The following is a 14844-nucleotide window of genomic DNA, read 5'->3' as shown; positions in this document are numbered from 1 at the left end:
TCTGTGTCTGCAAGTTTATCAACTTCATGGTATTCAGTTCATGCAAATGGCTATCACTCTTGTTTATGTCCCTTTATTTGGCATTCAGTGCTACACTTGCCTAGTCAGTCTTTGAATAATCATGTTGTTGGGGTTTAGAATGTGCTTTGACTTTCATTTGGCAAGACTGTACAATAGCAATTCCTTGCTATTTATTCCACACTGAGATCCATTAGGCCTCCAAAATAAGGGAATGAGAAATACCATGAATGTACAAGAATACTTGGTGCAGAAATATATTATCATTTTATCATTTGCATTTTGTCTTCACACACGTATTGCTCTTCACTGGGTTGTTTCAATGGAATACGGCCAGTATGTCTGAATATTAAAGCCAGAAAATGTCAAAGTTTTCTAGGTTCACTAACCAAAACATGAGGTGTAAATCCATTTTCTATGAAAACGTACCTGGTGTGAGGACTTTATGAAAACATGTAAAGATTTTAGGGCCTGTGTCTTCTCTGGCTCCTGAGTCTTTGCAGTGCTTTCAGAAACTCACTCCAGACAAACATCATGCTAGAAAAATGGGGATGTTTGAATTATTCAACAGTTATCAGGCACTGGAAGTGATGAGTAAGCATATTGGTGAGTCACTAGACTGTGGCAGAACAATAGAAAGTTAATGCTATGTGGTTGTTGTAAATGTACATTTGACCAAATGACCCAGACCACTCTGAAGCATTGCAAATTCCAAAATAGCTAAGCTTTCAAGTGCTGTCAAACGAAAATATAAGGAAAAAAAAAGGTTTTACTTTTTATATGGGATTTGCAGTAGTTTATCTCCTGTTTGTGTCATGTGGCTAGTATTCGGGCTGCCATGAGATGAATATCCAAATCTCTGGGAGGGGCAGCTGGGACAGTATCAGCCTGGACCCATCTCCCTTAAGCAAAGCTGCAGCAGGGCAGTGGGACTACTGAGGAAACACTCTCTCCTCTCTCCTCTCCCATCCAGTCCAAGATTTCCATCTCTGATTTGCTCTGGGAGGCAAGTGTTTATGATTTCCAGATATATGAATATTCTGGTGTGTAACTCCAGGGTGGCAGAGGTTAGCTCTTGCTGAGATGAAGCCTTGGAATCTACTTCTCAGTTACACACTCAGGTCTCTTGATGGTACTCAGGCAATTGAAAATAGCCCTAAAGTGAATGAAAATGTAGTATCCATTTAAATCACCTTTACTGCTGCCAGAGTAGTGTAAAATGACCTTAGAAACATGAGTCAGTTGACTTTTATTAATGAAATACAACCATAAGCAAGCTATAATTGTGAAATTCTGGAAGGGGGGACTCTAATGGTGGTTGGGGAAGGGGTTGCGATCAGGACACCAGGATCTCTTGTAGCAGCTCAGCAGGAGCAGAGGTAAGCCTTGCCCAGCTGCACCATCTGCAGATCTCCGCTTTGGTTCAGATGGAGACAGGGACTCTCAGTACTTCTGGAAATTAGGTGGAGCAGCTCTCACCACACTCAGGCAATTTAAACAATGGTGCTTTTCTCAGATCTGTTCCTCTTATTTACTCACTTGTAAAATGAAGATAACAGTAGTTTAGAGGGGTGGTGAGATGTCAGGCTCCAAAACTCTGTACTATAAAATGTAGCACTATACGCAAAGAATTATTAAGATAACTAGCTGACCTTGGTTAACTCCTGAAAGTCTCTCTCAGGGTTATTCTGTGCATGCTTCTGTGTCATTCTTTCAAGACAGTCATTTCAGTCATGTATATTCTCTGCCTTTTGTCCCAAATGTAATAATTTTTTAAATCTCATATCCTCTTATTTTTTAGTCTTGTTGGAATTGAAATTATTCCAATGAAAATAATGTTCAGATATGTTACTCTTTCTTCCTCCAAGAGGTTTATGCTTGCCATAAAGTTACTGGACTATGAATAACAACGTCCTTTGTAGCATTAAAAGTGAGCACGATTCCTTCTCTCTTTTTGGCTCATTTTCAAGGAATCTTGCTGAGTCTGACAGTGTATAGTAGGACCTAAGCAGGTCCCTGCTGGATAACTGATTGGTTAAATAAACGTTAGGCTCCTGGTGAAATAGGAATGGGCATTCTCACTTAAGAGTTGAGCAGTAATATTCTTTGCCATAATCCCAAGACCCTTTCCACTTGTTAAGAAACTATATTGAAACAGTCTATGTATACTTTAATACTTCACCTTTTGTAAGTATTTTTGAAGCTGCTGCTCATGTATCCTGTTATTCCTCTTTTCTATTATCCACAAAATAACTAGGCAAATTACTAGTTAATTAAAGTGACAATGAGAAGAGAGTTTCTGTGTTAAATATTTAACATAAAAGAAGTGAAAGTGTCTGCAAGGTTTATTCATGATTAGACTATGTTAAAAGGGGCTTATATAAAAGTGAACTTGTATAGGCAGCTGTGGTCTAGTCCAGTCAGGTGTGAAATGTTTCCTGTAAAATCAGTTGGTTTCAGTAAAATCAATAAATAATCACATTTAACCCCAACATACTTTGTACTGTCAGTCTGTAAAGAAGATCAGATCATTAGAAGATACAGTACGTATTGAATGAGACACTAGAATTCTGGTAGTAATATGATTCATTTAGAGTTACCCAACAGGCCAATGTCAGGTCTGGGAAAGGAAATGAAATCTCCTCATGCCCACTCATGGCTTCACCCATCCAGATCAATGCTGCCCACACAGAAAGCCCTTCCAGTGCTTGAAGCCTTAGAAGGCAGGTAGTTCATGAAGAAGGTAAAGTTATGGCAGATGTTGGGTACCACCATATGTCAATGTAGAAGCTACAATTCTAAACCTATAAAGATGACCTCCTTCTATAAAATGAGATGCTCAGTAGTGCCTAGCAGGTAATATTTCTAAAAACAGTTCCCACCCAAAGAACTTACCTATATCACAAGGTTGTTCTTACCTCTGATCAATTGGCTCACGTCCTGGCAGCTTATGGGTAAGTTTTTGGAAGTTGATGTTTTTAAAGATGACTTAGGGATTCTTTCCACCATTAGATAATACTTACACTTCTAAATCATACACGTGCCTTTGCAAATTGTATGCAATAACTTAGCATTGTCCTCCCCAATCTTACATATTGTAGCCATGGATTTTTAAATTATGCGTATATATAGATGCGTATGTATTGTATATAGATGGATACATATACATGTATATAGATGGGTATGTATGTAAAGCTCCCCTAGTCGCATTGATCCCACATCCAAAAGATTAGCAGTACTGTAATAATTGGCCGTGCCTTTTTAATATCAGTGCTGTAGAAATTTCAAATTATAGTGCCCATTACTAAGCGACAGAAAATGGGTAAACATCTCTAATTAGCCTTTTCAGTGTGTCAGTCCACAGAAGTTATTCACATCATGAGAAGCTACTTCCAAGAAAAAAAATAGTTTTTTCTTTCCCAGGCTAAATTTTTGCTGTACATTTTTGCATTTACGTGATTTCACCAAGTTACCAGTACCTTAGTATTATTATCTTTGCCTTGATCCCTAAAGACAATAATTGATGGGGGAGAAAAATGTTCAGAAAGAAACTGTTAGTGCTTTCTCCAACCTTCCTTCCCCCCTGCAAGTAATCAGATGTGATATGAATATGATGAAGTATATTGTCCAGAAAATGTTTTTCCAAGTCTTTGATTCTCAGTGTTGTTGGCTTTCTCCATGGAAACAATATGATTCCTAATCTGGAAAAACAGCAGATAGAGAAAAGAGAGAGAATCTCAAACTATCCTAGAGTGATTGAAAAATTATCTGTATTTATTATCTGATCTCATAAGAAACTAACAATTTGAGTCCTTTTTTTTCTTTGTTTCTGTCCAATACCTATTACCATCACAGTGAGTTCAATTCTCAATTTCTTTTGAGAGCAAGACTGAAATTGCATAGGAAAGGTTAAAGACAAGGAAAAAGGTACAGTTAAAAACAAAGGTACAAATGAAAACAGCTTGAATAATTCTTCTGTTAGGTCTCTGATGCTCAGAATATAGTAGCAGGACCTAGATCAACTCCACTGCCCTGTCCTATAAGGTCTTGAAATCAGCTGATATCTGAAGTAAATAGGAAAAGAAACAAAAATCTGTAATAGAGGTGAGCTGAATTAACACTCTGCAAAAAAGAAGCAACCATCATCAGCGAGAAGCTACTGTTTTTTTTCTTTTTAGTAAACTAGAAATCTACTGTAATCTCCTCCTGTCTCTAAGTCAGAAGCAGCCTTTCTGTTGAAGGCATGTAAATTCTCCTTATTGTTTTTGCCTTGCAAGTCTGTTGAGTTGCATCTCCAACAACTTTTCTCAAGCAAAACCAAAGCTTTTGTCATTCAGTGGTAAAAAAAGGCCAAAAATATAGTTCAGTCTTTGGGGCAAAGAATCTTTTGATTCTGTTCATGCTGCGGACTCTGGAGTTCAATGGGGCAAAGCTAAAATAATTAGGGAAAATAGGACTTACTGAAGCACCGGGGTGGGTTTGGGGGGTGATTTTGTTGTTTCTTTTGCTTTACCACCTTGCGGGTTTTAGTTTTGGGATGTGGGTACCACAGGACATAACTAACTGCTGCAGAATGACCCTCTAGGCTATGCTATTGCTAGTGCAATTGTCTTATCTTTTGAGAACACCTTCTGGCTTACAGCCTTTCAACACCCATTGAACAACCTGCACAATTTATGTGACTGAAGTGGAAAATGGTGCCAAGGTTCAGGTATAGTTATTTTTAAAAGATCAAGAGCAGGAAGGTGAGTCATGTTGGGAAGTGTGGGAGACAGCTTTGTTGAGGAGACTAGTTTTTAAGCAACTGTCTGTGAGTGACTGAGAATTGTTCCCAGTCTATCTCTGGTTCACAGCCATTAAATGATTTCATATGGCAGATTGGACTATATATCATCCAAGTATAATGTCAAGCAATTGTTGTAGTAGGCCCTAAAATCTTATGTTATTTCCTGAGTGAGGGGCCAGTGAGAGTTAGATCGGGAATAGTGAATGCAAAAGAAATTTTCCCTAGTTGCCTGTAGATGGAAGGCTGGCTGTGGCACCATGAGTAGAAAGGGTAGGGGGGCAGATCTCCCAATCAGTTTCTTTATGTCAGTAGAGAAACTCCTGTGGTGAGAACCATCTCTGGCCTCTTGGATGATTCCCTGCTGTAAACACGCTTCACAGAAAAGAGGAACACTGATTAGAGTTTTCAGTTCAAATCCAGCACTAAAAAATCTTTGAGGGAAGAGGTGGACTTGGCGCCCAAACCCAATTTTCTTTGTTTGTTTTAGCATATGGCACTCTAAATCTCTAAGTGTTCAAAACTAACTTGAAAGGAGAAGCAGCCACAACATTCAGCCAAGGACTCTGGCACATTTCTTTATCTGCCTTCCAAAAGAAGAGAACTGAAAGATCTGTCTCATTAGCTGAATTCATGGACATGCTTATAGTCATGAAGATCATTTTGCCATACTGAAGTGTCAAGAGATGTTCTGGAGACCCACAGGGAAGTACAAGGCAACTGTAATTGGATTACATTGAGCAGGAAATGCTGAGCATGCAGTTAATAATTGATCTGTGTTCTGCATATATACAGACTGACTTTGAACTTACTGGTTATCTGGCATAAAACCCCAGACCACAGCCTGCAGATAATCAGCTAGGAAGAAAACATACATTCCCATTTGCTTGGAGGAGATGTTTATCTCCTAGAAGACTTAAGTTCCTAGTTCACATTTTGCAGTTGAAAAGTCATTTTTATTGTTGTATTTCTGTGGAGCTGTCCTGAAAGGGGTGGGAAGGAAGGACAGAAGGTCACAAGCTCCTATGTTTTAACAGATGCTGCAGACATATATATATGCTCTTCAATAATTCTGAAATGAGGGTCTTTTCAGAACCCATTTTACCAAAACCCTTTCCCCTAAGTATTTTTAATAGTCATTTTTCAGTCATTCTTAAATTGTGAATTATCTATGTTGTGGACACAGAGAGCTGTGTAGGGAGAGCTGTAGTCCAGCAGAACTGCTGGCTCAAGTGCTGCCTTGGAGCAGTGTAGCTGTTTCCACACAACATAGAGCCCAAGCTAATGATATTTGGAAGAGCCAGCCTGGGTCCAAGCAAACCTCCTTCTCTATCTTGCTGTAGTCTCCCCTATTAGCGTGGTAATTTTTCCCGTAACATATCAGTTATGCTGGCTGGATAACGAAAAAGTAACTGCATCTTTCTTGCCTGATGAAATTGGGTGTTTATGCCTTAGTCTTTACAAGCGAGACTGGCCTTCAAGACCAGGTCAAGACCAGGGTCAAGACCAGGGGAAAAATCTGGAGCAAGGAAGATGTATGCTAGGTGGAAGAGGATAAGATCAGGGAATGCCCTAAGCAAACTGAGCATGTATAAATCCATGGGCCCTGGAAGGATGCACCCATGAGTGCTGAGAGAGATGGCAGACGTCATTGCAAGGTCACTCAAGAGGCAATGGGCACAAACTGAAACTCATGAGGTTTCATCTGAACATCAGGAAACTTTTTTACTGTGAGAGTGACTGAACACTGACACATTTTGCCTAGAGAATTGTGGAGTCTCCATCCTTGGAGATACTCAAAAGCCATCTGGACATGGCCCTGGGCAACTGGCTCTAAGTGTCCCTGCTTGAGCTGGGAGGGTTGGACAACATGACCTCCAGAGGTCCCTTCCAACCTCAACCATTCTACGATTCTGTGAAAGATTGCAGAAGTACGGATTTGAAGGTAAAGTAGTGAAAGTATATGTATATAAGCATGTATTTTGCTACAGAAAAGTCGTCACAATGCTACCGTTATGTGGTTCTTGTATTAGGATTGTTACTAAGTAAATATTTCATCCTTCCTCTAATTTTCTCCATTAGATGACTTAAGAACATAAGTCAGTTCTCTGTATGCCAATGGTTGTGGCTTGTTATGAAAATTCAAATATTTCCCTTATGAGTTTGCTATAATCAGGATAAGGTCACTGATTAAAGGATCCAACTTCTCCAGTCACAAAGGCTTGCATAACCTATGAAATAGGTAGTGCTTAGATGGACTTACTGGTCAGAGGAGCAGAACATTTCCCAGAGATTCATGACCAGCCAGGCAGTGTCTATAGAGCTCAACACAAACATGGATCATTAACCTCAGAAAGCCATTAATCCACAAAGTTCTGTGCTGTCTTTATTATGAGTTAAGAATGAAAAGGAGTTTTGAGAAGTGAGGCATATGATTATTTTTCTCTAGTTTTATTTAAAAGATTATTGCTCGCCCTCCTGCTCCACAGGCATCATGTAGTGCTCAAATTGATTGTTTCTTTTTTTCTGTACAGACCATCTTTTTCAATGTTATTGTTGCTGAACATTATGGTTATTTGTTAGGTCAGCGTGAAACAAGTCCTTGCTTGAACAGGTATCTGTACTGCCAAAACTGAAACAGGAATGGTTGAAAGATATTAGGAATAGAAAGAAAACGATGAGCCAGGATCTTGGTGAGGGCAGGTTGGTATGTATTCCTCAGGGTCTCACAACAGAGGATTTCTGTCCTTTTTGCCTGTGAGCTGTTCGCACAGAGTTAGTGATGATGCGTAATTTGCAAAGCCACGTTGAACTTTTGGAATAAAATTCATAGGAAGGTACTTTTTATTTCATTCACTGGGTGAAGAATAAAAGCTCTTCCTGCCAGCCTGGCTGCTATGCTAGTCTTAAATGAAAAGTACAGTGTGAGATGAAAGCCTGGCAAGATTCTTCTGAATACAAAGGTGAGTAAACCATAGGGCCTACTGAATGTCTGACCATGAGAAGACTAATGGCATTCAGTGTGTGTTTAAAAACAGGGGGAGAGATCTGAGCATCAGATCCAATAGTATAATACAGATAGCTTTTGTTAATTAAGGGTCTTAAAGTGACTTTTACAATTCCAAATGTAGAGGTTAAAATTTACCAGAATAAATCTCACCATCAGAAAGCAGGTAATTTCAGGGACATTTAACTCATGTGATGCCCTCAGCTCCTTCCTTCATCTTTACATTCAGTCACCTTCAGGGAAAAAAGATAATTAATGTAACATCACTTTGTAAAAGAAACAGGAACCAGTTCCTTCACCAAAAAGAAGTATCTAGGAATGGAGAGAGAATGATAGTGACTAATAGCATTTTTTTAAATTGCTGCTCATCCAGAGGCTTCATGTCATTTCCCAAAGGATGTTAACATTCATCTAGTTCACCAATGGATAAACTGTGACACAAAGAAGGAAGATGATTTGCCAACAGTCATCAAGCTGGTAGATCCCAAACTGTGGCAGTGTTCTGTCCATCCCCTCCAGGGTACATAAATACACTACTGTGTATGTTTACCCATGAGCTAAACTGGAGAGACAGTGTTTAGTATTATTCCCCATCCGTGGGTTAGCCCTGTTCCCATTTTAGGCCCTGCCACATCAGCATGGACATAGGCTGTTTTGTTTAGACAAGTGTTCCCCTTAAAACCACTGGAATAAAGTGGAATAAACCTCAGTGTTTAAGCCACTCAGTATGTGCATGATGAGTTCTATGACTGTGCTCCTCTGGGTCATCTTTTAGACTTGCAATATTTTCTAGCTTTGGAGGCAGAAGCATCTGCCAGTTCCTTTTTAATTGCTGGTCAGCCTGTGTTAAGCCAACTGGCGGCTGGTGGGAACGAGATGTCTACGAAGGTTAAACACATTTGTCAGTCACGTAAGGGAACTAGCTACATTTGTTGATGTTTAAGTGACATTCTCAATCTGGCTCCAGCTGCCTAGCAGGATTGCAAAGTGAACTGAGGTCATGGGCCTCCAGATAGGCTCCTTTAGGGGCTTTTGGGGGTGTGTTTTTTTCTAAGTTGAAAAAATGCAAACTGAAAGTGGTTTGTTTTTTTTTAATATAGGATGGTCTGAATATGATCCTTAAGTCCTGAATGTCTCAAGCTTGAGTGGGAAGCATTCAAATAAGTACCTATGTTTTTCACTACCATGAGAGATTACAAAAAATTGGGGGGTGGATTTTTTTTTTAAAACCCTACGAAACAGTGTCATCTAAGCAAATGCAATGACTGAGTAATCATACCAGCAAACATGTTTAACCGTTTAACCTCTTTGTTTTCTCCATGCAAAACAAATAGCAAGAGTCACCTCCTAAAAATGTGCAAGCGCTTTCTTAGTTAAACGCCACTGGACACTGAAGAGATGGGCGCTGTTCTTTCGAATCATCAGCGGCACTTCCACTGAAGAGTAAATTTACTGAGTAAATATCCCTGGGGAGAAGCTGCTAATTAAGGAGCAGGTTTCTTAGCCAGCTGCTCCTAACTGAGAAAATGGTGGTTCATTTTTAAATATCTAGGCTATGGAGAGGGACACTGTCATGCTGAAGCTGTGCAAGTTGCCAGAGAGATATTTTGTGGTAGAGACGACTGAAAACTGTCATGCACTGTTCTGCAATCAGGAATGAACAAACATTTCCACCTTATGAGCAGCAGATGGCTTTCTGGGCTAAATACTTTAATATTACTATTTTTTTTCAGAATGGCAACATCAATAGCCTTACTAATATATTCCATCCTTTGTTTAATTGGTGCCTTCCTTAATTATTTTCTCTTTGAGCTGTAGCTCAGGTGAGTGCTGAAGAAGAGTGCTGAGGGTGGATGTGGTGGTGTAGTTAACATCTCACAGTCTGATGAAGGTGACTGCCGGTTTCAGACAGCTGTAAGAGGTTCTGTTGGTCCTAAAATCCTTCATTTCTGGGTTCCTCTGAGGCAATGGGACATGCAGGGGTAGTCCAAGGCCCATTTCCTAATGCAATGTTTCATTATTTTATACATACACATTTCTCCCAAATCAGAGTTCTCAACTGCTCTGATTTAAATGATTTTTCCTGATGTTATGTGACAGTGATAAAGCTGTACGTTTTAGGTGTGCCACCCACATGTGCTCCCTGAACTAACCTCAGCTTCTCCAAGTGGTGCAAGATGTTTTGCCAGCTGCTCCAGCCAGTTTAAGTCATTAAAAAGCGCTATCGAAGTTGGCAGGGATGTTGGGTTCAATCTGGGCACATCTAAAACCAGTTCCTGTAAATGAAGGTCCTGCAGAGAAGTCTCAGACTCCAAAGGCATGTCATTACCTTCCTTGCTGTTTGATTCTTCAAGGCTAAATGACACAAGACCTGTGGTCCTGGTGAAAGGTGACAAGGACATTGCTTATGAATGATGGATTTATAGACCAAATTCCTGGTATCCTTTTTTTTTTGTTTTCTGCAGACTTTTTTGTCAAATATCTAGCACTGGGTGAGATCTTTCAAGCCAGGAAGTCTTTTCCTGAGCTAGAACACTCTCTGTAATGTTTTGCCATGCTCCCTTTTCCAGCTGATGATTTAAAAATTACTATTTGATTTTCAACACAAGCTTTGGCAGTCCAGATTGAATGTAAAGTTAGTGGGCATAGGCCACAAAGCCACCAAATGTTTCTGACATTCCACTCAAGCACTGCCGTAGACACAGGCAAAAGAAAGACAATTCTCCTGTTGGCACATTCAATCAGAAAAGGTTTTGGACATACAATATGTAACGTCATGGCCAAGGTATTTCTTCAGGCTGTGCAGTCTGGGAATACTTTTTCTTCTTCAGCCTGAACACTTTGAAATCTCTAACCAGTTTAATGTCCTTTTTACCACTAGACTTAAGAGCTGCTACTACATCTTTCTTGTCCTCAGCAAAAAGAGAAGCAGTTTGAAGGCACCATGCTATTCTTGTAACCACCTGGAGGTTGGTTATGCTGACACTGATCATTAGCATATTGCTAGCAATTATTAACCCCAGCCTCCATCACCACTGAAAGAGTGTCCTGGGAGTGTTTTGTTTGAGAAAAGTCATCCCGAATGTAGTCATCAGCATGGGATGGCATAAATACTGCCCTTTGGTCTCTATTTCCCAGAACTTCCCTCTACACAGGGGGTCCCTAGGAATCCTGTTAAAATGGCTCTGTAGCTGTTTGATATCTGCAGAGAGATGTCATTCAGCCCTACAGTCATAGATTATACTACAGCAGATAACAGACTGAAGACCACAATGATGTGTAGCAAGCCAGCTTTGATACTGGTAGTGGTATCATCACAGTAGCATGGCAGCCCACGTGGACTCCTTTCCTCCAGAAGTGGCAAAAAGAGGCCACGCTGCACTCTGTAACACTGTGGCTAAACTATGCCTGCTCTCCTGTTGGGTAGTTCTGGAGCTAGCACAGCATCTCTCCATGCTGATCTGCAGTCTGCAGAATTTGAAGCTGAAAGGGATGACTGTAACAATCAAGTGTGAATCCACTCTTACCTAACACTGCTGGAGTAACATGCCCAGTAAAATTTTCCAGCCCGAGGCCAAAAACATGATACCTCTCTTTTTCCTTCCCTCCCTCTCTTACGGACTTAATAGAAATTGCCTCCAGCAATTCCACATACATTAGAGAAGGAAGAAAACACAACAGGCAGTGCATTGCTTGAACATTATGGCACTCCAGGTGTGCATGCTCAGACACAGGGAGCTGAAAAGAGGATGACAGGCATGACTGCAATAAGACTGCCAGAAATTACACTGCTCATGATTAGTACGAATCCCTATTGTGAGGCAAAAATGATGCAAAATAGAGAGAGAATAGAGAATAGGGAGAATAGAACTGGTTTATGCACAGATTTTTATTTGCAGTTAGTGAGACTGGGCTGATGTGATGGAGAAGGTCAGTGGACCAGATAATCAAAATTCAGAGGACAAAAAAAAATTCTTAATAATAATCCTAATTAATAATCCATTTATTTTGCCTGTCAAGTAGTAAAATGGTAATGTAATCTGCCAGACAAATTATTCGGTACTGTGGAAACGGGAGAAGTTTTGGTACTGAATGTGAGCCAAAATCAGCTCTCAGCTAAACTGGTGTAAATTCCAAAACACCTCTGGAGAGATGAGCCCATGTACTTCTGGTTTATGTTAATGTAGATTTGACCCCAGGCAAAATGCCAACTTGAATTCAATGGTTTTGAAGAGCAGCCATCCAAGAAAAGTTGCCATTGGAATTCAAAGCAATTTGATAAAATAAGATGCTATTCACTGATCTCTTTAAATGATTTAAGGTAAAATTGTACCACCATAGAAGGTAAGATCTGTTCTTAATGGATGTCAAGAACCTCCTCCATTGTCTCCCAACAAATAGAACAGATGGTTTCTGGTTTAAAGTCAATGCTTCTCTGATGAAGTCAATGGGTAAATCCCTGTTAGCAGCAGCTGAGAGCCTAGATAAATTGCATATCTTGCTGGCTCTCTTTGAACACAAATGTGCTGGTTGCTATATTGATCACCTGGATATAGTAGTACCATTTATATTTTATATACTGGTGTGTTCATAGCATTCAAAAAGAGCAAAGAATTTTTTTTCAGATTTACAAACTAAGCAACTAGTACAAGGTCACAGACCAAACCTAAGCCCTGTTCCATTTTCCACATTACGCCCTTTTCAAAGGCTCCAGGTAAGAGACAGCCTATAAAGTACTTCTGCAGGGACATGGTTTTTAGTTTGGACCAACCTGTTACTCTATCACATCTTAGTTTCAGCTTATTCTGTGTGGTCATCTCAGCTGTGGCGTGCAGGGTCAGGCAACCTTTCCATTTTTTATTGACTCTCCCACTGCCCTAACAAGCAAGTCTGAAGAAGGTCCCTTAACTTCCTTGCACTTGGGCTTCTTTTCTCATGTCTTTCTACAGTAAAGTGATTGTAAGATGTTTACGCTGTTATTCCCTGTTGATGCATCTTTCATTCAGTATCAGAAAATAGGATTGTGATTTAAGTTTGGACCTTTAAGTGTAACGTTAATGGTGATAGACAGTAGTTCCTTGTCCTGGCTATGCAATGAGGGGATGGGAGATTTGCAGTATGGTTTGGGGCAGCTGAATCAGGACCTCTGATATCACACTGAATAATTTAGCAGGTGTTACTGACCTTGATCTCTTCACAAATTCCCCTCTAACATCCATGACTATGCATGAGAAATAAATGCCTTTTATCTCCTCTTTTTTTTAATTTTCACTTTAAAAGCTCACCTTATCCAGCAGCCCTCTCAATCAGTTAAGAAGCCTTCATCCTAGCAGTTCATTCTCATTTTCCCTCTCATTTTTGGAAGCTTTGTTTCTATCCTCCAAAGCTCAGCAGCAGTGCTCATCTGGGGTATACTGAGTGTTACAAAAAGTACAGCTGTTAGGGAGCTGAGCAGCCAAACATCCTGGAGAGGGAAAAGGAGGGATGATCTTAACTGGACTCTAGGTCCAATCTGGAAAGACTACCAACTTCATTGTGAGTTGTGTAGAGGTGACAAAATTCCTCCTCTACAGGAAATTTATACGTTGTTTTAAGCTCTTTATAAAGTGGTTTTACAGTAGCTTGTAAGACAACAGAGCTGACCTTATTGAGGGAGGACGTGGAAGGCTGAAGGGAGCAGGTATGTCCACACTGGGTAGTGAAGGACAACTGGCCCGTGTCCTCTCTCACTAACTCTAGACCTGCAAGCAGTCTTGCAGTATTAATGTGCCTGAATATAGGAGCCAAGCAGGGCTGCTCATTCACCTCTTTAAACAGCCAGACTGCTTCTGGGGGCAGAGGTGCCTCTGAATAACGTTGCAGTGCACACGCACATGCAGCAGCTTGTGCAGCTGTGCTGTGGGCTTCTCTGGCACGGCACTGCATCGCGGTGTGCACGCGAGCGTTGCCTCTGCAAACGCTGAAACCGGTCCTAGAGCGAAAACAGTGTGAACACATCCTTCAGTGACAGTCAGTGGGTCCCTATCATTCAGCACAGGTAGTGTTTGCCTCTAGCCTTCTGCAAAATCTAGTGATACTTGGAATAGTTTGAACTTGTGCTATCAGAAGCTCTGAAATGAAAGGAGATAGGAGGGGGTTTTATGATGATTTTCAGAACAGGGAATAAATGAAGGACCCTTTGCTCAGGGTTGTGGTGCTGTCAGTGTTCATTTTCTCCTTGGAGACAGTAACAAAGTAGCCCCAGAAAAGCTTTTTAACTCTGTAGTATGACTGTTGTTCCATATATTTTGGTTGCTGATGCATAAAAAGAGCTCCAAAAGTTCAGAGAATTTTTTTCTCCCTGCTACTTAATTCCCAGAAAAGTAAGCTTGAAAGGATTTTATCAGAATAGGTTCTTTTCCTTTTAAATTATTGCCCTGGGCTTAAACCACGACAATTATATATATGTGTGTGTGTGTGTGTATATATATATATACACATACTTTTTTTTTTTTTTCCCCTGTAGTCATTTGTGGAAGGATAAAATTTCATATTGGATTCCTTATTTTCTTGTGCATTTTGATTTGTTGTGGTACTGTTATTTATGAGAAGTCACAATGCTTTTTTTGATACAAAGACTGAAAGAGATGTTTGGCATTCATTTTTATATGAATTATATTTATTTCTTCAAATACATTAGAACTAAAGTAAAAACATTTTTTCTGTATAATCATTTACAATATATCTTTTCTTGTATTGCATATAAATTATAATGAGTCTGGGCCTTTAAATGTTTGAAATTGAGTTATAGTTCTCACAGTTGTCACTGTGTTCTGCATTGTCTGTTACATCTTGATGAAAAGGAATAGTAAAATCCACCAATATTAGTTTAATAGAACAGTGCAAGACCTGCATGCCCTCTGGTGGAAGCGATCCTTAACATTCTAATGTAGATCAGCTTTTGTGACAGTGCTAAATGTCTGACCTGCAGACATGCACTCCTTTGATATACTTAGTTACTCAATTAAGTTATGTTATTCCATAGCAGAGTTTGTTA

General features: G+C 39.9%; 1 protein-coding gene across 2 annotated transcripts in view; it reads left to right on the top strand.

Annotated features, from left to right (window-relative positions):
* Window positions 1–14844, top strand: part of CNTNAP5 (contactin associated protein family member 5) — a 307196-nt gene that overhangs the window by 265203 nt on the left and 27149 nt on the right. The window lies entirely within an intron of this gene.

The sequence above is a fragment of the Aquila chrysaetos genome, chromosome 6 (genome assembly GCF_900496995.4).
Source record: "Aquila chrysaetos chrysaetos chromosome 6, bAquChr1.4, whole genome shotgun sequence".
NCBI classification, from domain to species: domain Eukaryota; kingdom Metazoa; phylum Chordata; class Aves; order Accipitriformes; family Accipitridae; genus Aquila; species Aquila chrysaetos.
Note: the sequence above shows the minus strand (reverse complement) of the source record. Positions and strands in the feature narration are given on the sequence as shown.